Raw genomic sequence first — 26308 nt, 5'->3', positions numbered from 1 at the left:
TATACAGCCTTAATAGAAGAGAGTACAGAATTGATGAAACAAGCAGATGCACCAGAAAAGAGTGACACAGAGACATACCAAATTGAAACAGCTTGGAATTACTACACCAGGAAGATAATTACAGTACCTACAAGGACATCTATTGAGATATGTGAAGGACATCTTTTGTGAAGAATGGTACCTGGAAGGACATATTTGTGTGTGAAGGACAGCATACAGAAGGAGATCTTTTGTCTGTTAAGTACAACACCTGGTTGGACATCTTTTGCCTGTGAAAGACAGCATGTGGAAGGACAGATTTTGAGATTTGTGAAGAACTCCATCAATCCCTTCAATTCATTCAACGGCAAACAGCAACACATCCGTTTGAATTTCTTACCCTGCAGACTGTGAAGTTATGAACCAACTGAGTGATTCAACATTTGAAACTTATTTAAATGTTTATTCATAATCCTATTGCTGCATATATGCCCTTTGGGTGACTTAGCACTATGTAAGCAGTATTGGAGGATAATAAAATTCGACAATTATGGTATTTCCTAACCTGGCCACCATTCCATAAACAGCCCTCAAGGTAGTTAATATTACTGCTTAAATTTCAATGCGTCTTAATGAATGCTTGTTCATGAATGCACGTTAATGCCATCACATCTTTGTGATTAAATCTTGGTCTTCTTGAGTGTCCAACATTGCTGCACTCAGCAAATGCAGTGTTCTGCAGATAGTGTAAATTTCATGCACGGAAGATGAACCTACTTCGGAAATGTTAACATCGTAAGTGCTGCGATGCGTTTTAACAATTCTCCGGTTCCAAAGAGTTGCTCTGATTATGATGCTTTGCTAGTGCTGGAAAGAGCATTCTGCTCAAATCCAAGCCCCCTGTTTTTTTTTTGTTTTTGGCGAAGCCACAATGGCAGGAATTTCCGTGCCAACGACAAACATTTTGTTGTACGTGTCGACACTGCTTATATTATGGGACATCTACATATTCCATTAAGCGGAAGGATGAAGGGTTTTTTAAGTAGAGGAAAAACCAGCCTTGGCCGGTGGTGTATTGGGAAGAGCAGTGGTTCTTAACCTTTTTGCCACCACCCCCTCCACCCTCAAGTAGTTGGTCCTTGCCTCCCTGCCCCCCCCCTCAAGTAGTTGGTCCTTCCCTCCATGCCCCCCCCCCACCTCACATCTTCAACCAAATGATTTTAAAAATCCCTCCTGAATTAAAAGGAAAAACTGAAAAAATGCATGTTTTTAGTCTTTTTATCGGACAAATAATTCTGTAGAAGCAACAATCATATACACAGCATATTTAATGAGATGACATTCAATGAGATACTTGACATTGCTTCTTAGCTACCAGATGTTGAATGTGTGGTCGAATGCCAGAGAGAGCACAATGCAAGTCCCCTCCAACGTTCAGCTTGTTTCTGTACTTGGTCTTGACAGCAACGAGCATGGAAAATGCAGCTTCACAAAGATACGTTGATACAAACATTGTCAGAATCCGAAGAGCTTGATGTGAGATCGAAGGGTAAACAGGAAGGTACGTGACCCAGAACATCTCTAGATTCAGCTTTTTGAAGTCTTCTTCAGCCGAGGAGTTGAACTTTAACTCAAGAAACTCCTCTTGCACTTCGTCTGAAATATCAACTACTTCATATTGAAATGGGTTCCTAATGAATTTCCAGGCTTCGCCCTTCTCATCCATATCCGTAAAGTATCTGATGAATTCTGCTTTCAATTCAGTCAGATGAGTAATTATTTGTTTCTTTAACTCAGAATCAAGGTAACTGTGAATGAGAGCAGAATCCAAGTTAGCAAAACTGGCTGTATTTCCATCCTGAATTCGATATTTCCAGAGGTCGAGTTTGGCCATGAAGGCTCGAATGACGTCATGGTGCATGATTACGAGCTATGTTGATGTTTTTTTCCTTGGAGTTTGAGGTTGATGGCATTCAGCGCTTCAAAGATGTCCACCAGGTAAGCCAGAGATAGCAAAAATCCTTCAGACTGGAACTTGTCATGGAGATCTGCTTTCTGCTGTGAATCTAGAAATGTTGTCACTTCTTGTTACCGTTCATAAAGCCATTCAAGCATGTTTCTCTTCGAAAGCCATCGTACGTTTGTATGGAAAAGCAAGGCTTGATGTTTAGAATCCATATCCATACACAGCTGTTTGAAGAGACAACTGTTTAAGGCTCCAGCTTTGATGAAGTTGACTACCTTGATAGCCAGGTTCATGAAGTCCCTCATTTCAGCAGGTAGAGTTCTGGATGCTAAGGCTTCATGATGAAAGGAAGCAGTGCGTACCTATAGCAGATGGACTTTTTTCTTTCACTCTTGTTATGAAACCAGATTGCAAACCAAGCATGGCCGGAGCTCCATCAGTACACACCCCGACCAGTGAGTCCCACGAAAGTTGATTTTACTGGAAGAAGTTTGATACCACTTGAAAAATATCTGTTACTGTTGTATAACTTTCCATGGGATGGCAGAAGAGTATTTCCTCTTTTACACTATTGTCTGACACGAAACGAGCATACATCAGTAGTTGAGAACACTGAGCAACATCAGTCAGTTCGACCAACTGGATGGCAAATACAGAAGAAGCTCTTACTTGGTCGAGAACTTGATCTTTGACATCTTGAGACATTTCATTGATCCTTCCCTTGACGGTAGGATTTGATAGAGAGATTTGGGAAAGCTTGTTTGCACTATCCTTCCCCAGCACGAGCTCTGCTACACGCAGTACACTTGGTTTGATGAGAGTCTCTCCGATGTTGTGGCTCTTTTTGCACTTTGCAATCAACATGGCGATCTCATTGGAAGCCTCAACAACCTTTGAAGTCTGTTGCTGAAATGCTGCTGTCCATCTTGGCTTGCTTCAAGGACTGCCTTTTTGTTTCAAAGAATGCCTTGGGTTTGGCAGCTAGAGCAGGATGCATTGGCTTCAAGTGACGTTACAGGCATGAGGGCCGCATGCCATCATTGCTCAGAGTCTTGTAGAATATTACGCACTGGGGTACCTCTGTGTCACTCTTTTGGAGGGACACAAATCCAAATCGAATATATTCGTCAAGATACTTCCACTATTTTGCACTCAGTGTGAATGATTTAGTTTGAAATGGGTACTGCAAATCTGTGAAAAAAATTCAATATTAAAATTGAAATAAAATATAGATTTTAATATAAAATTTAAATAGATGTTAAATTTTAAAATAAATTTTAATACAGAAAATGGTAGGTCATGTTGCGAATTAAAAACGAAAATTATTTAAGGCGATACTTTTGGTTTTTTTATGTTCATCACGATATTATGCAAACACTTGTAAAGAGAATTCCAAAAATAATTAGAGAAATTCCTACTTTTTTCTCAGGGATCACACCCCCTCTGGAAATTACTCACGCCTCTCCAGGGGGACGCCCCCCCCCCAGGTTAAGAGCCAATGGGGTAGAGTGTCTGGTCTGAATCTGGGAGGTCATCGGTTTGAACCACTGCCGAATCACACCAAAGGCTTTAAAATAATGCTTTGTTGATGCTCCCTTGCTTGACGTTCAGAATTATAAAGATAGAGCACTGACAAATAACCATAGGTTGGTCATAATAGCACAAGCTTTGATGGGCCAAGGCCAAATGGCCTCCTCCTGTGTTGAAGTTCCTTTGAAGGGAACTCATACTATATCTAATACGAGCAGGGGTTCCTGGTGTTTCCTGGTCCTGTTCTAATCCTGTTGGCATTTTGAAGAAATCAAGTTTTGTGTTTTTTGTTTTGTGTCACAAAGTTTTGTGTTTTTTTTGTGGGGGCCGAAACACTTCCCTACACCCACTAAGGAATGGGGCCGAAGATCATTTAATATTACCTTTCACGGAACTACAAAGGATTCGCACAATAGAGTGATTATAAAAATTGCAACTTTTTTTTTTCAAAACTTTCAAAAAAATTGTTTTTACCTTAAACACTCCTCAGCACTCACTGATGAACCTCTGAAAGTTTGACAAAGATAGATTTGGCCATCTCTGAAAAAAATGGTGACATGCAGACACATCTCTCTCATAGTATAGATTCATGTTTGTTATTTGTGAAAATCGAAGATTTGCAAGCACGTACCCGTATAGTGGTCGGTCGACAATGTTATTAGCCCCCGTTGGACTTAGTCTGAAACGGGGGCTTGTGGATTTGGTCTCGATTTTCGTGTCCATGCGTGCTGGCACAAAGAGACAGATTTTATTCGTACTTTGCAGAAAGACAACACATAATGGAATACATATGCTAATCATTTTGTTTCACAATGCGATAAAAGATGGCCGAATGGTGGCCATTTTAGATGCAAAAAAAACCCCGGTGTCGAACACGTCCTCAACCATTTCTCGGACATGCATTCACCGATCTTGTTCAAACTTGGCAAACAGATAAGGAATGATGGCTTACATATGAACGTCATTTCCTTTTGAGATCAGATCCAAGATGACTGACTGGCAGCCATTTTAGTTGTAAAAAAAAAAAAAAAACCCCGATGGTGAACACGTCCTCAACAATTTCTCGGACATGCATTTACCGTTGTTGTTCAAACTTGGCACACAGATAATGAATGTTGGCATACATATTCACGTCATTTATTTTTTAGATCAGATTCAAGATAGCCGACTGGTGGCCATTTTGTTACTTAAATGTGTCCCCAACCATTTCTCAGACATGCAGGTCCAATTTTGTTCAATCTTGGCACAAGCACAGTACATAATGGCATATATGTGAATCTCACTTTATTTTGCGATCTGATCAAAGACAGCCAACTGGTAGACTGGCAGCCATTTCAGTTGTACATAAATATGGATAAGCCTCTAACTCCGTACAACAAAATTACGAAAACAAAGGGGGCTATGACATTTTTTCTTTTTTACTTGTTCTGTCTGTTGGCTGCTCTTAGATCACCCTTATTCTGGACATTTCCCTCTGTCTGTCTGTCCACTAAACTTTGGTCAAGCCTAGGAGCTAAACCACTCAACCAATTCCAATCAAATTTGGTAGGTAGGACCAATATTTCTGGGAATCGTGTGCTTTCGAATATGGGATCCCGGGCCCTAGCAACGGCATAGCAACGGCCCTTTAAAGTGGTCAAAAAATCGAAAAAAAATAAAAAAAACAAGCAGTCATAGACTGGTACTTACGAAATTGTCAACTTGACCTCTGACCTTGTTTAATAAAAGCTGTCTCTAGAGAAGGTAGCCACACAAACCAGAAGCTTCTACGATAATTCTGTACCAAACCATCAAAAATCGAATGTTTGACCTCACTGTGACCTTGACCTTTGACCGATTTTGACCAAAATCTAATCAGCGCTAGCTATCACCCTCCTGAATCACGTGGTGTAATTTGACATTGGTAGCTTCTTCTATTCTCGAGTTATCATGCCTACAAACACACACACAAACAGAGGACGGAAGTCATCAATATACTAACGAAATCTTTAGATTTCGTAAGTAATAAATCGAAAAATTGAAGCTTAGAGTTCTTTGCGCAATCCATCTAGCTCCCTTCATGCCAATTTGCAGCCCTAACAAAAAATATTTGTAGGAGGAGATAGGTTTTGGGCGAGTACATGTCGAACATTTCAGAAACGGTTAATTGCGAATATCTCTAAGAGAAAGAGTCTGATTTTGATGAAACTTGGGTGAAATGTGTACAATGTGGCTAGCATGTACACAAAAATGAATGGTTGCTATGCACACTTCCATTGCTTAGCAACAGCTAAAATACTTTATCGTACATCGTACACTTATTGTGGACTGTACAAAAAAATCAATACCTCCGAAACTGAACCTCCGAGGGACCTGTTTTTTTGTGCCCAAGGAGAATGTCTTACAGCATCATCTAAAAAAATAAAATCTTTAGCGAATAGATAAATGGAATTACTAGGGCTGCCATTTGTTAGAGTCTCTATGGAAACATGCCTGAAATTTCACAAGGTGGGTTTCTGGGCGCAAACTAAGAGGGCTGTGATAACACTGAACAACAAAATTTTTTTACTGGAGATGTGTAAAGTGATTTAGACTAATTTGGGTACGCTGATTTCAAAGATCATAACCGTTTTGCTGTATCACGTCAGGATTTTCAGTAACAGAAATATTCCCATTGCCTAGAAGTCAGGATTTCAATGAAATTTACAAAAATTCATTTATTCATTTATTTCATCATGAATGCTTCAAAATTATAGAAATTACAGAAAAACTCCACGAGAATGTAATTAAAAATGCTTTAGGCATTTGGCTTTGCGTTTGTGCTGCCCTGTGTCAGTTTCACGATGCAGGAACCAGCAGAAATCGCCCATCATGTTCGGGTTGTGCCGCCCTTGGTAACGCGTCTCCATGAGTGAAATCTCTTGGTGGAATCGCTCGCCGTGCTCGTCCGAGACTGCTCCCAAGTTGTCAGGGAAGAAGTTCAGGTGCTGGTGTAGGAAATGGATTTTCAGGGACATCCTGGAGCCAAGTTTCCTGAAGGACTCCAGCAGCTGCTGCACTATTTCTTCATAGTTGTCCGCGCGCTCGTTCCCCAAGAAGTTGTCCGTCACAGCTTTGAAGCTCCTCCACGCTGCCAGCTCTTTGGGGTTTAGAGTTGTCGGAAAAGTTTCGTCCTTCATAATCTGTCGGATTTGCGGTCCAACAAAGACACCAGCCTTGATCTTGGCCTCCGACAAGGTGTTGCCAAACTTTTCCTTGAGGTATAAAAACCCACGCCCATTCAGATCCATTGCCCGTACAAAACTTTTCATCAAGCCGAGCTTTATGTGGAGTGGTGGAAGGAAAACCTTGGCTGGGTCGACAAGGGCGACATGCTTCACGTTGTGTCGACCAGGTACATGCTCTTTTGCCTCTTCCCAATCTTTCTTCGTCCAGTGATTCTTGTCGTCTCTGCTATCCCAGAGACAAAGGAAGCACATGTATTTCGTGTAGCCTGACTGCAGCCCTAACAACAGCGCCACCACTTTCAAGTCTCCGCAGATGTGCCAGTTGAAGTCATTGTACTTGATGGAATCAAGCAGCTGCCGCATAGTCTCATAGGTCTCTGTCATGCCGAACGCGTGAGCCAGTGGGACTGATGGTTTCTCGTTGCCATTGTGGAGCAAAACAGCCTTCAAGCTGTTCTTCCCCGAGTCGATGAAGAGGCGCCAGTCTGCAGGATCGTGATCACACCTAAGTTCTTTCAACAGACCGTTGATGTCACTGCCGAATGTCATCGTGTCTTCCATCTCAAAGAACTCAGCCATGTCTCTGTGACGTGCTCTGAACAAGGATATCTTGGTGTTAGGTTCAAGTAGATTCCACTGCTGCAGCCTTGATCCAAGCAGCTCTGCCTTCGCCTTTGACAGCGAGAGATCTCTTACAAGATCATTTAAGTCTCCCTGGTTCAGAAGGTGTGATTCTTGAGTGTCGGGTTCAAAAGGTTCATCATCACCATCCTCTTCACCACTGCTTACAGCTATGTTCTGATCAGCTGGAGGTGTTGGAACGGGGTTCTCGTCATCATGAGGCACAGGTTTACGAGCAGAGACGCAGTCAGCGTACTTGATGTGACCTTTATTCTTCTTGTTGAAGCCGGCGATGCTTGTGCAGCAGAAATAACAATCATCATGATGATTCTGTGGCTCACGCCATATCATGGGCACCGCAAATGGCATGCTCGCGCGCTTGCCCACCAACCACTGAGTCAAGGTTGTGTGACAGCTTGTGCAGCAGATGTGTGGTGCCCAGCTCTGTTCTTGGTCCCCCACCTTACACCCGAAGTAGTGAAAGTAGGCGGCCTTCATTTTCACTGCTGTAGATATACTTCGCTGTTGATCTTTTTTGGTATACCGACCACAGACATAACAGAAGTTGTCAGGATGATTGGTACAGGAACGCCTACTCATCTTTATCTGAAAGAAAGAAATATAACACAAGTTAACAACAATTGTACGAAATAGACATGTTAAAGACATATGTAAATTTCATTGAAATCCTGACTTCTAGGCAATGGGAATATTTCTGTTACTGAAAATCCTGACGTGATACAGCAAAACGGTTATGATTTTTGAAATCAGCGTACCCAAATTAGTCTTAATCACTTTACACATCTCCAGTAAAAAAAAAATTTTTGAAATTTGTTGTTCAGTGTAATCATATTTATTGTGCTAAATTGATTGATAGCATGTACATGAATATCGGCTAGTCGCGTCGGCCAGCTTTCCATCTAGAGCGAGCAGCCATGTCGCCTACCGGCTTGTTTTGTTTGTCTGTTTGGCTGTCAATCACCAACAGGTCATAATTCTAAACTGATCATGATGAAACTTTACATAGTTGCAGAAGTAGTCACAATTGGGAAACATATTGATTTTGAGGTCAGATGTCATCTTCGGGTCAAACTTCTAAAATCATCAATTTTCATCTGAAAAATCCTCAAAAAATCCTCAACCAACTATACTCGAGGTCTAAAGTTGAAAATGTCAACATCGGCCACAGGTCAACAATGTAATGAAATTTCTAAAATCCTCAATTTTCATTCCATTGACTTGAAATTTGAAGAGGATTTGCAAATCACGTCACTGAATTCCATGAACAAGTATTTTTGAGGTCAACATCGGCCCTATTTCCAAGATTGTTAATTTTCATCCGATTGGCTTTACATTTAGGGGGTTTGCATACTTGGTCATTAAATTCAACCACCAATTATTTTTAAGGTCAAACTTGTTTTATGGATTTCGCAAGTATTGTGCGATGCACATCTTTCTTGTTTTTGTCTGTATATCAATTGCCTCGAGGTCACAATTTGAAACCAATCTTCACAAAACTTCATGGAATGGTGGAGTTGGTCATCATCAAGAAAGCTATTGATTTTGAGGTCAAAAGGTCAAAAGGCCAACATAGGCCAAAGGTCAACAACTTTGTCAAATTTCTAAAATAATGAATTTTCACCTGATTGACTTGAAACTTGAACATGATTTGCATATCAGGTCACTGAATTCAACCACAAACTACTTCTGAGGTCAACATGGGCCAAAAGGTCAACAAAGGCAAAATATATAACATTGTCAATTTTCATCCAATTTACATGAAATTTGAAGAGGATATTCATATTTTGTCATTGGATTCAACCAATAATTACTTTTGAAGTCAATAGAGGCCCAAAGGTCAACAAAGGCCAAAGGTCACCAACTTAGGTCGGATTTCTAAAATCTTCAATTTCCAACCGATTGACTTGAAATTTTAAGAGGATTTGCAGATCACATCACTGAATTCAACCACCAATTATTTTTGAGGTCAACATAGACCAAAAGGTCAACATAGGCCAAAGGTCAACAAGTAAGCTGAAATTTCTAAAATCCTCAATATTCATCTGACTGACTTGAAATTTGAGCAGGATTTGCATATCAGGTCACTGAATTCAACCAGCATTACTTTTGAGGTCAAAAGGCCAACATCTAGGCTGCATTTCTAAAATCGTCCATTTAATCCAACTGACTTGAAATTTCAAGATGATTTGCATGTTCAGTCATTTAATCAACCACCAATTATCTAGAGGTCAAAAGGTCATTTTTTAGGCCGAATTTCTAAAATCGTCAATTTTTATCCGATTTGACATTTGAACAGGATTTGCATATTTGATCATTCAATTCAACCACCAATTATTTTTAAGGTCAAATTTGTTTTCGGGATTTCACAAGTGTCATGCTCTGCACGACATCTTTCTTATTTGTTTGTTTGTCACCCTGTGCACACAAAATGAAATGTGGGGTGAAGCAATTGATTCATGTCCATCCATCGGATCCATCCTTCTGTTTGTCTGATTCGTTTATGGTCGTCAGTTTATGATCGAGGACAACTTATTTTAATTGAATGTTATATTATTAACATGAATCGGAACATGAATAGAAAGACAAGTCTTTCATTTTACCATAGCTTAGCTCAGAATTCGTCCTGATCGGATATGCGCAGAGAGGAGAGAGATAATTATTTTACTCTGTCTGCCTGCATGGCAGTCAAACAAAATTGAAAATCATTCCAAATAGGAAACTTACTGACTTTTAAGGAAATCATCAAGGACACAAACAACAGGCACAGAAAACTCATGTAATGTGTTAGATAAGCTGATGTAAGAGACACTAGAAAATGGTGGCACTCCAGACACTACAGACTGTAGAACACAAACTGCCTCTCATGATACAACTTCCAAAAACCTCCAGTTTTGCAGTACTTCAATTTAAATAAAGATTCAATGGATTGGTGTATAAGGGTGGTATTTAGGACTCCTTCTGGACTACTTCAAAAGTAAAAAACCTCCAGAATTTTTTTAACGATCATTAAAATCATTATTTTAGCAGAATTGAAGCAACACTGCACAGGCTATCATGTTCTATGACCTCTCTAGTTTATATGTGCTTTAAAAACTAAAAGAAACTACTGAATCAAATCCAACCAAATTTTGCATGTTGCCTATAAGGGTACCTCCAATATGGTTTCTGTCTGGGTAGCATATCTGAGGAGGGGGTTCAAGGAAGGGAGAAGACCCCAATTCTCTACATGTAAATGTGTATCTTATAGTGCCACACGGTGGTAGCCGGTGTTCCAAATCATCTCCTTATGTAAATCAAGTTAAAACAACTTGATAATATGCATTATGGTGATGTCGAAAGATAAATGACAATAATTCTAAATTTTCTAAATTTTAGGTGCAGGTTCAAATCAAAGCAACCAACATGGAGCTTTGCAGCAAAGCGGAAGTAGTCTTTGCTCATGCCACATATAAGCAGCAAGGATGGTTGATGAAGGTGATGTTTGCTGACTTCCAAGAAGATTGCAGATGACCTTGGGCAATTGATAGTGTGAATAGAGCAAAATGTTTGTGAAGTACAACATGTTAGCTTTTCATTAAATCCATCAGCAAAGTGACAGGTACTTTTAGTCGTATTATTTATAAAGAAGAGACAATGGGAATATTGGACAGAAAGGGAGGAGGGATGAAGGAGATAAAGGGTGGGAATAGGGATGAGGTGGTTGGAAAAGAAGAGAATTTGTTGGTGGAGGGAAGGGAAATGATTATCGGAAATTTAAACTTCCCACAAATATAGTAGGAATGAATGAATTTCAGAAGGCAACAGGTTGTCAAAAAATTGTTTGTGTCTGTGACATCGACTGTCAAATGCCCCTTTGTCAAAATTTGTTTGAATTGACTGTTTTAAAATGGATTTAACAAGGAACTATCTCCCAATAAATAGGGGGTATGCGCGAGCACCATTCTGGATTTTGATAGTTCTCAATCATTGTTGTGACTGCTTTATTCTGAGACAAGAAAGCAAAATTGCACCCAGCATGTGTTCTGATGATAATTTGCAATTTGTAATCATGGCTTCAAATTATTGGTTTCCTTGAGTGCCATTTTGAACGCTCGACTTTGAGAGAGCTACCAGTGCCATCTACTTTGGGGGCATGCACAGTAGCTCACGCATGTTCGCCATTAGGTATGCAATTTTCGATTCCCCTATGCCCCTTTTTTGTGAGTGGCTCGATGGTGGTGTGGGTAAAACCTCATTGCATTGCCCTCAATGAGATCCATTCTTATGGCCGCCAAGTGGAAATTTAGCCACTCCTGTGACATAATGCCGACTTTATCAGGATACTAACCTTAGAAACGTTCACAACTTATCATGAGCCCTCCATGTTCTATAGGGCATATGGGACTCCACCATCACCATCCCACAATGCTGAACGTGCTCATTTCCCTACCACCGCCTTACTGCTATCTCCATAACTTCTTTCCCTTCTCTACACATTCCTCCTCCACTCTCTTGTCCTCCTTTCTATCTATTATGGTACTGTCTTCTCCACGTTTTTCAGAATTTTTCCACCTCCATAGTGCAAAGGTAATAAATGACATCCAATTAAAAATTAAAAACACTGTAGTGTAACTGCAAAATAAGTTGATAATGAAGCATAAATGTAATGTGTATTGCACTTGATTAACAGGTATAACATTAAATGTATGAAATGTGAATAAAAATATCTTACAGCGAAAATTTCTTTCAATGAATGTTTAATCTCTACTTTGTTAACATGCAATGATTGAGGGGATTCCTTATGTGCATACATGTTTGGTTTTACTTGTGGTTCATTTCATGCATCTCCATGTCACCGACCATGCTTTTTCGACAGGGTGGTGCTGCCGAAGCAATCCCTCAGAAAAGAAGGCAATGGTCGTTTTGCAATTGCTCTTCCCAGCGGTCATCGGAGTAAACTTGAATTTTGCCAGTATAATGCACCAGCAAGTATAGTGCACCGGCAAGTCTTTTCAAAAGATACCACAAGATCTTTAAAATGCAGGACACCTGGCTTCAGGTGACCTCCAAACAATGGCACACTCACTGATGGCTCGGCTCTGCCTGCGAAGTACCAGAATTAATTTACAGTATGATCGAGAAAACTGCTCAAAGGCAGATATGACACCTCTGACCTACCCTGCCAGCAGTCATATATATATATATATATATATATATATATATATATATATATATATATATATATATATATATATATATATATATATATATATATATATATATATATATATATATATATATATATATATATATACATATATATATATATATATATATATATATATCTTCTTCTTCTTCTTCTTCTTTCGGCTGCTCCCGGTAAGGGGCGCCACAGCGAATCATCCGTTATGATCCGCAAAATGATTTGGCATAGGTTTTACGCCGGATGCCCTTCCTGATGCAACCCTGGTCGCCTCTTACGACACAGGGATAATATATATATATATATATATATATATATATATATATATATATCTTCTTCTTTCGGCTGATATATATATATATATATATATATATATATATATATATATATATATATATATATATATATATATATATATATCTTCTTCTTTTGGCTGCTCCCGTTAAGGGTCGCCACAGCGGATCATCCGCATGATCCGCATAGTGACTTGGCACATGTTTTACGCCGGATGCCCTTCCTGACACAACCCGGGTCGCCTCTTACGACACACAGGGATATGGTACACCTATTTTAACCGGGGCATACACCGGCCCAGTATACTGGTACTCACTTCGCCGACCTCGGAAGGATGACAGGCTGAGTCAACCCCCTGGTGTATTAATTCAGTGGCACAACGGGGCTTGAACTCAGGACCGTTTGGATCCCAAGCCACTGCCCTAACCACTGCGCCAACACCAGGCTTACACATATATATATATATATATATATATATATATATATATATATATATATATATATACATATATATACATATACATATATATACATATATATATATATATATATATATATATATATATATATATATATATATATATATATATATATACATATATATATATATATATATATATATACATATACATATACATATATACATATACATATATACATATATATACATATATATACATATATATATACATATATATATATATATATATACATATATATATATATATATATACATATACATATACATATATACATATACATATATACATATATATATATACATACATATACATATATACATATATATATATATATATATATATATATATATATATATATATATATATATATATACATATATATATATATATGTAATCCATCATCTATTTTTACTTCATACATTTCATGCAAGTTTTTGAGTAACATATTCTTACAACAGACGAGACATCATTCAGTAATGTAGTTAATCCAACGTACTTGAGCTAACACCACCTCAAGGAGCAAACAGGAAATGAGCCAAAGTCGTTTTGCTAACAAATTGGCTGACATTTGGCAAATGTTGAGCATTCAACTCTGCTGGCTCTGGGTGGTTGCCTGGCCAAAAAGAATAGTTTAATGCTATGGCTGATCCAGGTTCGCTCATGACCAGTATTATGAAAGGAATCAGCATATCAAAATACAGTATCATGTAAAAATCTTACTGAATATATTAATAAATATGTATGTATTGTCCAAAATGCATATTCCTCTTTGAAAGATGCTATGGGATCTTGTGGGTCCGCATTATTGCTCACAATGCAGCAAGCTTAGCTTCCGAACCAAAAGGCAATGTGCTTTACAATGCAGCACCCCGTGCTGTCAGAACATTAGAATGGAGAGCAATGATTAAGTAAATTGTTACGAGGAATACAATACAGTACTCTTAAAGGAAATCTCAGTTTGAGGCGGTCAATGGTCACATTCATGCAGTGCGATAACACCCTCCACCCAACCCCAATCCAATCACCAAATCCCCAAGCACACTATCCACAAAGACGATCCAGTCTCACATCCAATCAAAGGGAAGGGTGAATGGGGGATAGAAGAAGGAGGACAAGGGGGAAAGTTACATCACTGAAGGAGATCAACAATTACAAAGAGGAAATTAAAAATAATAGGAGCAAGGGAGGGCAGGTAAGTGAGAGTTGTCTGAACACAGACATGTTGATGCTTGATAACCCTGAAATCAATCTGGCAGCTCTACGCTGAATCCCTTCATTATGTCCTTCCGAAAATATGGTGACCAAAAATGAACACAATCATTGACATGAGACCCCACTCTCTTCTTGTACAATACTAACACCACTGACGGTCATTGCCTTCAATCTATAAACTATGCCTCTGCGACATCAACCTAAAATCATATTCACTCCTACCATCAGTACCTGGCTTTGTGTTATTACCTCAGTTTTCGGAATAAGAGACTTCCAAAACAAATCGTTTTTTGTTGTTTAATCACATTATACATGTTATTCTATGAGCATAGACTTTGTATACAAAAATAGAAAAACATAAATGATTCAATTTTAGTAAAGATCCGAATCTGGATCCAGATCTGACAATTTTTAAGTGATTTTTCGCCATCGAGAGATTGGACTAAATTAATATATAGCACGATATCTCAGAAAGTTGTGGACAGATTCGGATGAACTTTGTGGACAGGTTGGATGTGTGACCACGACAAATTGATTCGATTTTGGTGAAGATCCAAATCCGGATCTGGATACGATAGTTATTCAACATTTAAAGTGTTTCTTCACCATTGAGAGATGGGGCCAAAAACGATATATAGCATTATATTTCAAAAACGTATTGGGCCCGATATCTGTCAGGTCAGGTTCGATCTGTGACCTGCTACAGGTACCATGTAAACCTGTACTAACCTGTTCCATGGTCGGGTTGTCGGCGACTAAACCGTTTCCCCCACCAGGTTTTCTGGTGAGGAGGGTGTTTGGATATGGACACCCAGCAGGATTAAAAACAAAACCTGTCAAAGGGCGGAGGAGCTCCTTGTGAGCCAACGGCCATCCACATCTAGTGCCCAACTGTGTCTGCGGACGTCCTCCTGCAGTTGGGTCACTTCTTATTAGGAGGTTGGTGGCAGGATTTGCACTCCGGCCACCGTAAAACACTTCATTCCGCAAAACGCAAAAACGCAAAAAAATCTGAAAACCCACTCCGTGGGAGTACCTCCTGTGCAGCTTCCCTTCGCAGGGCAGCTCACCGGATGACGGGATTGGGGCAAAGCCTTCGGGACCCCCAATCTTTGATAGGAGGGAAACCATGGGGTAACATCCCTGGGTCAGATTGCGGGAGAGTGTGTCGGAGTGGTGCTGAGGTGTCGTCCACCAGACGGCGGTCTCCTTGGGTTAACCTGAGGCGGTCCCTTCGGGTGGGTGCCTGGAATGTCCTATCCCTAAGAGAGGATGATCACCTGTCTCTGTTATCATCTGAGCTCAAGCGTTTGGACATCGGGATTGCAGCCCTCTCTGAGGTTCGGAGACCGGATTGCGGCGAGATAATGGTGGGTGGTTACACCTACTATTGGTCTGGTCGCTCTGATGGTTACCATACCCAAGGAGTTGCTGTAGCTGTGTCCAATAAGCTGACCCCAATGATAATTGAGGTAACACCAGTCAACGAGCGTATTATGAGATTAAGGATTCGCCACTCCTTAGGTGTCATTTCCCTGGTCTCTATTTATGCTCCGACTGAGGCGAGTGATCTCACTGTGAAGGATGCATTCTACGCCACACTCGAGTCTGTGGTTGATCAGTGCCCCAGACGAGATACACTTCTAGCCTTGGGGGATTTCAATGCATCGACTGGAACTGATAGGGATGGTTATGAGGTGTGTGTTGGTCCCCATGGGTCAGGAACTATGAACCAGAATAGCACTAAGTTCCTTGACTTTGCAAGAAGTCATGGACTTAGGGTGGCTGGTTCATGGTTTCAGCGCCCGCAAGCTCATCGCTGGACTTGGTATTCCAACGCTGGCGGTGTGGCAAAGGAGATTGACCATGTCCTCATTGACGGTCGTTGGAGGATGATCCAGAACTGCAGGGTCTACTGGAGTGCTCAGTTCCTCAATACTGACCACAGGCTTGTTGTAGCAACTCTAAAGCTGCACCTTAAATCCTGGAGAATGGTACCATCCCAGCCTAGGCTGGATGTTGCCAAGCTCAGGGATGAGAGAGTAGCTGAGGAGTTTGCGAACAGGCTGAGTGGACACTTGGGGGGTCTGGGTGCTTTGGGGGGTCCTGAAGAGTTGTGGAGCACCTTCAAGACCACCGTCCTTGATGTTACCGGTGGATGCCTTGGAGTTCACCGCAGGGCAAAGAAGAATTTTGTCTCTCAAGGGACACTGGATACCATTGACCAGAGTCACAGGGCCAGGCTGAATGGCAGAGCTGAGCTGTTCAGGGAGCTGAGGCGTAAAAGTGTACGTGCACTGAGGGTGGACAAGGAGGCCTATGTGCGAGGAATCTGTGAGGGGGTAGAGCATCACCTGTGGACAGGTGATTCTCGTCCCGCTTACAGGGGAATTCGCGCATTACGTTCATCCAAGCCCATCCCTCGGAGCACTGCAGTTCGAGCAGAGAGTGGTAGGCTCTTGACAGAGGAGTCTGAAGTGAAGGCCCGCTGGGCCGGTTACTTTGAGCGGTTGTACCAGGCTGATCCCCCAGCTGTCGAGTTGGACGTCAAGGGTGTTACAATCCCTGTTGCTGACCCTCGAATCAACTGTGGTCCACCATCGCTTGTGGAAACACGGGCTGCGGTGAACCAGTTGAAATGGGGCAAAGCTCCAGGGATCTGTGGCATCCATGCTGAACTTCTCAAGGCTGGTGGAAATGCTGCACTCGTGTCGTTGCATGCAGTTTTGTGCTCTGCCTGGAACACAGGCATCATCCCAACTGACTGGAAGAGGGGCCTTGTTGTCCCTCTCTGGAAAGGGAAGGGTGATCGCCAAGACTGCAACAACTACCGAGGGGTGACGCTGCGCTCAGTGCCGGGCAAGGTCTTTGCTCGGATAATTCTTGATAGGGTTCGCCACCATCTGCTTGAGCACCAGCGTCCAGAGCAGTCAGGCTTTACACCAAAGAGGTCAACGATTGACCGTATCCTTGCACTTCGTGTCCTCACCGAACGCAGACGAGAGTTTCGGCAGGGACTGCTTGCAGCCTATGTTGATCTCTGTAAAGCGTTCGATTCAGTGAATCGGGATGTCCTCTGGAGGATTCTTGGTCTTCGTGGGGTGCCACCGAAACTGATCTATCTGATGTCTGAACTCTACTCTGGTACTGAGAGTGCTGTGAAGTGTGGTGGTACCATCTCTGACTTGTTTCCAGTTGTTACTGGAGTTCGTCAGGGATGTGTACTTGCCCCCACACTTTTCAGCACTTGTATGGACTGGATTTTTGGGAGGATGTCGGAGAGATCAAGTTGCGGTGCATCGTTTGACAATGTCAAATCCTTGTTTCTCAAAAAAAGTGCTTTCATGGCTATCCAAAAGCTTGATTGCCACTGATCCTGTTTCTTGTCATTTTCAGGAGCATCTGTTTTTCTCAAATATTCTCTTTGTAAAATCAGTCAGATGTGGTTTATTAGGCCTCATGCTTTTTTCGCCTATATCTGCAGTAACATTTACGCTTCTCACTTCTGTGCTGAGAGAACCTGCACTGACTGCATCCAAAGATATAAGATAGTCTTGCTGTACTTAAGATGATATGGCTCCAAGAGCCGAGGTAGGTGGTGGTAGCTGAGCCTGACCTGCGGCAGTTGAAAAATCCTCAATCAACAGTCGCTTTCACAAAAAAGAACTTCTGAAAGTCCATTTTAGCTTTCTATTGATAGGTTCATCAATCCTGTTCACTCTCATCTCATGTGCTGTGACTAACTATCAATCAGTTTTGAAAAGGGATGCAGCCAGTCACGTCACTATGCAAATACTGTGATATCTCCTGTGACAGTAGGGCCGAAATCAGCACAGTTGGGTACTGTTTCACTTTGCCACTCAAGTTGTGTTCTGCAGGTGCATACAATTTTATGTGTATTTTTAATCTTAGTGGTAAACTTAAAAGCATCCCAAAATGTAAATCTCATCCGCTTCTGCTTTGTACTCAAACTAAACTTGACAAAAACAACAGCTAAAAAAAAATGGAAATGTTTTAATTAGTCTTCTCAATATTATCATAATTTTTTTTTTTGAACATTTGATAACAAGAGCTCAAAAGGTAGAAATTACAAAAGTGTGTGTGTGTGTGTGTGTGTGTGTGTGTGTGTGTGTGTGTGTGTGTGTGTGTGTGTGTGTGTGTGTGTGTGTGTGTGTGTGTGTGTGTGTGTGTGTGTGTGTGTGTGCAGACCATAGGAATAGCAGAGAGAGGGAGGAAACATCAACAGTTGAGTTGAAGGCCAAGATAGAGGGAGATTTTAACAAATGGGTATGGGGAGGAATTGGGGGGGGGGGCAGGAAAGGACACATGGGGTGGAGAAGATGGATGCAGAAGGAAACTCTCAGAGAGGAAACACTGGAAATTTGGACAGAGGTGGGCTTGGGGTGTGGTAGGATTAATGGAGGTAAAAAAGATCATGATTTTGGGTTGGAGATGATCTGAGATGGTGGTGAACAGATGTCTTAAAGAGCTGGAGGGAAGAATGAGATTGAAGAGAATGTCGAAGTTGATTCCACAAGTGATCAAAAAAAATAGGAATGAATGAGTGGAGGTGAGCAGCTATTCTGGATTTTGGGAGTTTCACCAGAAGGGGGTTGATAGTGAACTGTTTGCGCCCTGCAGAAATCGAATCATGGGATAGTGGGGGGGGGGGTGAGGGGTGGTGGCTGAAGCACAGAAAGAGCAGGGGGTGCAAGAACAGAAAGGAGGCGTTAGAGACTGAGACCACCAACCTGTCTGCAATGGGAGATTGATACGTGATATGCCAATGAATTAAGTTTCATCGTGGGAGATTCCAATGATATTTAAGGCCTTTGGGGGATGGTGCAACACACTGAGAAACAAGCGGTGGGGATGGAGGGGAAGTCCCAGCAAAAGGTACTCCTGGGTGTTGAGAGGTGTAAGATCAGTACAAGGACAGTGAGAAGTTGAGTTGTTGATGTAAAGAGCAACTCCAGCCCCATGGCAGGGTTCAGGTATATCAAATCGGAGGAGACAAATACCAGTGAGAGACAATAAGGAGTAAGAGACATCCTGTGGGAGGAACAACTCTGTCAAACAGATGATGTCTGAGCTGTCACTATCAACCTGGATTGAGAGATCTGTCAGGTTGGTGCGGAGGCCTTGAATGTTTGAGGTCCTCACAGTGAAGGACAGGGCAGGAAGCATTGTAAGGTTTGGACGGTGAGGGACAGGGGGAGGAGGTTGAGAATGATGGGATGGGGGGGGAGAGATGTCGGGGCAGAACAGGGGAGATGGAAGGGGGCAATATAAGGGAGAACGTGGGAGGGGTGGGATGAAGGGGAAGCTGAGAGGGGTGGGAAGAGGGGGAATCTGAGAGGGGGCAGGATGAAGGAGAAAGTCGAGAGGGGGCAGGATGAAGGAGAAGCCAAGAGGGGGAAGCATTTTGGGGGAAGCTTTGTGGGAGTGCGATTGGGGGAAGCTTGGTGAGGCTGGTGTGAGGTTGGAACTTGAAGTGGGGGGGGTGAAGGGGAGACTTAGAGAGGGTGGGGTGAGGGTGGGGTGAGGGTGGATGCTGAAGAGGGGGGATACGTAAAAGAGGGTGGTGGGTGGAAGGATGCAGGCTTGTTGGAGATGTGGGAGAGAGTATTGACACGAGGGGTTTTACACTATTAAAGAACATGAAGGTGATTTGATTGTCATGCGCAGACAACCTCTGCAAACTGGACTTCAAGATTCCCATATTTAACATTCCGAGATAAAGATCATGAGATGGGTGGAAGGAGTTGGTGTTGAAGGCATGGATAAAGGTTGTGCTGTAGGAGACAGAGGATGGGTGACAGACAAAGCACTTCGGTGAGAGACAGGTGTGCAACATATTCGTTGTAAATAAGAAAAGGAAGAGTCAGAATATAGATCGTGAAGAAGAATGTAATTTATGTGGCGTAATGATGCCGGAGAAGAAAGAGAATTGAAGCATTTTAATGTTTTGAAAAGCTTTTAAAGGAGGAATGAAGAAGTGTTTTATTCAATGAAGGTATTGAGAAAATGATAGAGGAAAAAGAGAGGATAGTGTTGAAAAGGCAGAAAGGAAAAAGATTTTGGAAATAAAAATAAAAGAGAAACAGGACATCAAAACAACCTCAAAAGCGAGACGATTAGCTCCAGGCTATCCAAGTACGCCTAGGCTGCACAAAAAATTGAATACAACAATTTCGACAACAAGGTAAGATTTATCATGGAAAATTTTCAATGAAAGTACAAACAACACACAGAGACGAAAATATAAGAAACCGCTTTATGAAAACTAAACTTTGATTCAGGTGGAATGAACAGATGTGGATCTGACTTTCATGTGGAGCAACCCTGAACCAGAAGATTTACTATTATATGATTCATTGACTCTTTCACATTTATTAAATGGTATTGCAGGTGAACAATTTAAAAATAGTGGATCGTACTTTCTTCTTCCAGAAAAAGATTTCCTTTTTTGCACACCCCCTTCGCTCCCCCCCCCCTTTTCCCCTCTCTATCATTGCTTTTTCTTTACAGGAGCGAATATCATGGAAGAGCAAGTTATACCTGACAGTGGGACAAACATCAAGGGAATGAACAAACAGAAAAGAAGGAGAGGGAGGATGGGAGGAAACAACAAAATTAGCAAGTAACATGGTTGAATTAGGAATGGTTATAGGCCAGGGGCCAGTGGGACCTACCTTGCACCCCCCCCCCCCCGCGACAATTTTTCAATGATACCACAGTGTTCATATATATCCCAAGTATCAGAAAAACGATGTTCCTAGAAAAATAACTCATTTGCACTATGCCTTATTAAGCTGTTTCCATGGCAACCAATCAAAAATAGACGAATCTCACAAAGATCGGGAAAATGTCAATATCTCTGTCAAATATTGAAATGAGAGCGAGAGATGAACCTTCAGAGTTTAGGCTTTATTCCATTTGATTGGAGCCGCTTCTGTGGGCACACCAGGAAATACAGGTTCAGCTAGGAGTACATAAGCAGTAACGTATACATGTGCAGTTAACCATTGCAGACTAAATCCGCGTAAGCACGGAGTTCGATATAATCTCCATTCTCACCAGTCAATGAGCACCTTCAGTTAACGAGCATCAAGTGGACAGCCGATGTCAATAGCAATGCCCCGGGGACAATCACTCGTGCCGCAGAGACATCCCCTTATACGCGAGACGCACAACATGTGATCCCGCGTCATGTCCCTCGATTCACGTTAATTCACCACATTCTCCCCACCTTTAAAATGTAACTAGGGGCCCATCTTACACACCATGATTGCTTTAGCACTATAGGAGTATACATTTCAAGCAACGCGGACTAATAGATCTACAGAAGCATACATGCCAAGCAGTGATTATTTTGAGTTGTAGGAGCATGGAAATGAGCATCGATATATGATATAATGGGCATATAGGAGCATGAGCAGCGAGAATGCCGATAATCCCCTTTACAGATTGAGTCGTCGAGGGGGCCTTATTCGTCGACCTCTCCGGGAGTAAACGGCAGTTTCACTTGAGGGAGACTCCCGATCCTCTTGGTGAGCCTCGACTTGTGCCGGGCATGACTCCTCGATCGCTCTCGGGTGGAACGCGGCAGCCCCGTCGCCTGGCGGAGTTCCTGGGGGGGAAATGTCAGAAGGAGGAGTGCCAGGAGGTGGTGTACCGGCGGGAGGAGTACCTGAGGGAGCCAGATGGCGAACCGACACAGTGGTCTCCCTGCCATCCGGGAGCCTGACATGAGCATACTCTGGATTAGTGTCAATGAGTTCGACCCCCTCCACCAGGGGTTCATACTTGCTTTGTCGTACCGGGCGTTTCATGAACACTGTACCGGGGTGGGTCAGCCAGTTGGGCACCGTTTGACCGTCAACATAACGTCGTTGGTGAGTAAACATACGTTCGTGAGGAGTGGCATTTGTGGACGTGCAGAGCAAAGAGCGTATGGAATTCAGAGCGTCAGGAAGAGTAACCTCCCATCGCTCGGGGCCCAGTCCTCTCGATTTCAGCGCCAGAGTTACGGCTTTCCAAATTACTCCATTATACCGTTCCACCTGCCCGTTTCCCTGTGGGTTGTAACCCGTCGTTCGACTAGTTGCTATGCCGTGCTCTAATAGGAATTGTTTTAGCCCGGCCGACATGAAACACGGCCCTCTGTCTGAATGTATGTACGAAGGTCTCCCAAACATAGCGAAGAGGTCAGAGAGACACTTTACGACAGTGCCCAAGGTCATATCCGAGCACGGAAACGCGAAAGGGAACCTTGAATATTCATCAACAACGGTGAATATGTATCTGTTGTCTGTTTCGGTCGGTAGGGGCCCTTTGAAGTCGATGTTTAGTCTCTCGAAGGGGGAAGTAGCCTTGATCAGTCTGCCAGAAGCCGCGCCATAGAATCTGGGTTTTAGTTCAGCACAAACAGGGCATGAAGCATTCATTTGTTTAATATCTTCAACAGAATAGGGAAGATTTTGTCTGCGTACGAAATGTGCCATCCTGGTTACCCCTGGGTGGCACAGAGACACATGGAGGTCTTGCAAAGCCTGACTGATTGTTGCCGAACTGTAGACCCGGGAGAAGGTATCTGCAGCAGGGTTTTCTTTCCCGGGCCGGTAAACAATGTCGTACCTGTAGCAAGCTAGGTCTATCCGCCATCTCATAATTTTTTCATTCTTAATTTTCCCGTTATTTTTCCCATCAAACATGAAAGCCACGGATCGTTGGTCCGTAACGAGCGTGAAGTGGTTTCCCAGTAAATAATGTCTCCATTTACGCAGCGCTTCGACGATGGCGTACGCCTCCTTCTCTATTGCCGAGTGTCTCTGCTCGCTTCTAGAGAGAGTTCTCGAGAAGAAAGCGACCGGCCGCCCAGACTGATTAAGTGTAGCAGCTATGGCGTGATTTGAAGCGTCGGTCTCCACCACGAAGGGCACCGAGCTGTCGATCGATAAAACCACGGACTTACTGATATCATCCTTGAGATTGTGGAAAGCTTTTACGACAGCGGCATCTGGTGGAAAGTTTTTGCAATGCACTAGGGGATGTATTTTCTCGGAGTATTGCGAAATCCATCTTGCATAGTAAGCGAACATCCCGATCACCCGGCGCATTGTTTGCAAGTCCTGAGGTGGTGGAAGCTCACGGAGCGGGCGCAATCGCTCAGGATCAGGCTTAATTGTGCCGTCGGCTATTGTGTAGCTGAGAAGGTCAATTGACCTTGCCGAGAATACGCATTTCTCGTAGTTGAGAGTCAGATTATATTTTCCAGCAATGCTCAAGAATCTGTCCAGATTCCTATCATGTTCCCTCTGATCCCTACCGCACACTGTGACATTATCCACGTAAACAAAAGTGTCTTCGAGGTTTTCATCTGAGATGATGTCGTCCATAACCCGTTGGAAGCAAGCTACTCCATTCGTGACACCGAATGGTATCCTTCTGAACTGGTAGAGGCGCCGCCCTGCCTGGAATGCAGTGTACGGTTTGTCTTCCTCTCGGATGGGAATTTGATGATAGGCGCTTCGCAAGTCGATGGTACTGAATACCTTATAATTGGCCACGCGTTCGACCATCTCATCTATGCGCGGCAGGGGGTAGGCGTCGAGTTGGGTGAAGTGATTGACCGTTTGGGAATAATCGACAACCATCCGTTTCTTATGGTTCTGACTGCTGGTTACTAACACCTGTGCGCGCCATGGCGAATCGCTCGGTTCTATAATTCCCTCCTCCAGTAATCGCTTGGTTTCCGAAGTGATGAAATTCATGTCAGCAGTGGTATATCGCCGCGATTTGATCGCTATCGGTTTGCAGACCGGCGACAAGTTAGCGAACAGCTGGGGGACGTCACCTCCGCGGTGGTCAACGCATTTAAAATTAGACGAGGCTTGCTTCCTCCAAAGGGTATTTCGACGCTCGTGTGCTGCTTGAGGACATTATGACCCAGAATTACGTCTGCGCACAAATCACGAAGCACCAGCACCTTTACATCCCGATGCGTGTACCCTTTTACGTCCAATTCAACATTGCAGTACCCTCGTACGCGGGATTGTAGTGAGGTGGCGGCCATGCATACCGTATTGTCAGTCGGGTGGATTACCCATTTCCTGCCCTTCACTAGCGAGCTGTTGACGAAACTTTCAGAGCTACCGGTATCAATCAGTGCCTCAGCCATATGCCCGTTAATTCGTACGTTGATGATAGCCTTGGATAGATTCCCCGGGGAGGCTGCAGTCAATTTATTTTGCGAGTAGAGAGCCGCAGAAGTGGGTTTATTTCTCCTTAGAGTAGATTTACATACCCTGGCATAATGCCCTTTCTTGTCGCAATTCATGCATGTGGCATCTCTGGCGGGACATTTTTGACGAGGATGCCTTTTGTACCCACAAAAGAAGCATTTACCAACCGGAGCAGTTGCTGAGGAGTTTGACGAGGTCTGGGTATCCGGCTCCTCGGGTGTTTCTCCATCCCTCATGTCTGGCTGTGTCTGTGCCAGTGGGGTTCCTTGGGTTCCCATCGTAGCAGCGTTCATGAGCAGCATCGGTGTCCCAAATGACTCAGATTGCTGCTGAGCCGTATCCATCGCTCGAGCCTGATCGACTACCTTGTCAAGAGTGGGTTGCGCTTTCTCTAGTAAGCGTTGCCGTATGTGGGCTGATCTGAGTCCTTGGATGAATGCCTCCCGGGTCGCTTCCTTTCGGTGTTCCTCGGCGCTTACCGCCCGGAAGCTGCAGTCTTTTCCCAGCTGATTCAGAGCTTGCAGGAACTGATCGATTGTCTCCCCGGCTGCTTGCTTGCATGTGTTGAGAAGATGTCGTATGTATACCTCGTTCTTGGGCTTCACGTAGAGCGCTTGCAGCACGTCGATCGCTGCTTCGTAAGTGTCGCACCCCGAGAAGAGCCTGTACACGCCGGGCGAGACATGATTCACGAGAGCGGCAAATTTGTCAGCTCCCTCCGCGATGATGGTCAGATAGTGTGAGAAGGAGCAGAACCAATGTGACCATTTCATTTCTGCGTCAGTCGCGTTCGGGTCTGCGTCGAACCTCTCTGGTTTGTAGATCTTGTCCATCTTTGGTTGAGAGAGCCGAGAAAATCAAATGGAATAAATTGAAATGAGAGCGAGAGATGAACCTTCAGAGTTTAGGCTTTATTCCATTTGATTGGAGCCGCTTCTGTGGGCACACCAGGAAATACAGGTTCAGCTAGGAGTACATAAGCAGTAACGTATACATGTGCAGTTAACCATTGCAGACTAAATCCGCGTAAGCACGGAGTTCGATATAATCTCCATTCTCACCAGTCAATGAGCACCTTCAGTTAACGAGCATCAAGTGGACAGCCGATGTCAATAGCAATGCCCCGGGGACAATCACTCGTGCCGCAGAGACATCCCCTTATACGCGAGACGCACAACATGTGATCCCGCGTCATGTCCCTCGATTCACGTTAATTCACCACAAATATAAACATAAAATCACAAAATTGATGTCAAATTAAAGCTTATACGTTTACGTATTAAAATATATTTTGTTTATGCTAATTAGCTCATTTGCATATTAACTAAATTTGACTTGAAGACAATAATTCCCCAAAATATGCAAGAATTCCAATTTTCTTTCCTTGTAATTACCACACATGTCAGATTTTTGTCAAAAAAACATTACTTAAGTGTTGCCAGATATGAGCCAGGTTGGCAAAAAATATATTAAAAATTTTGAATTTTTTAAAGTAGGCTAATTAGCATAAAATACAAGGCACAATGAATCATTCGAAAATCATGCGAAATCAGATTAATCAGTAGAAT

General features: G+C 42.8%; 1 long non-coding RNA gene across 1 annotated transcript in view; it reads right to left on the bottom strand.

The window, feature by feature from the left end:
• The window catches only part of LOC147008695 (uncharacterized), a 68244-nt gene that overhangs the window by 25589 nt on the left and 16347 nt on the right, over positions 1 to 26308 (bottom strand). Inside the window, exons 3-5 of the long non-coding RNA XR_015053334.1 lie at positions 4107 to 4203; positions 3950 to 4015; positions 182 to 269 (exon numbers count right to left, since the gene is read on the bottom strand). This is a non-coding gene — a long non-coding RNA (uncharacterized LOC147008695). The remainder of the gene's footprint in view (positions 1 to 181; positions 270 to 3949; positions 4016 to 4106; positions 4204 to 26308) is intronic.

The sequence above is a fragment of the Eptatretus burgeri genome, chromosome 18 (genome assembly GCF_056783735.1).
Source record: "Eptatretus burgeri isolate ZD-2024b chromosome 18, Ebu_testis_v1, whole genome shotgun sequence".
Taxonomy (NCBI): Eukaryota; Metazoa; Chordata; class Myxini; order Myxiniformes; family Myxinidae; genus Eptatretus; species Eptatretus burgeri.
The sequence above is the reverse complement of the archived record's forward strand: the minus strand, read 5'-3'. Positions and strand labels throughout refer to the sequence as shown.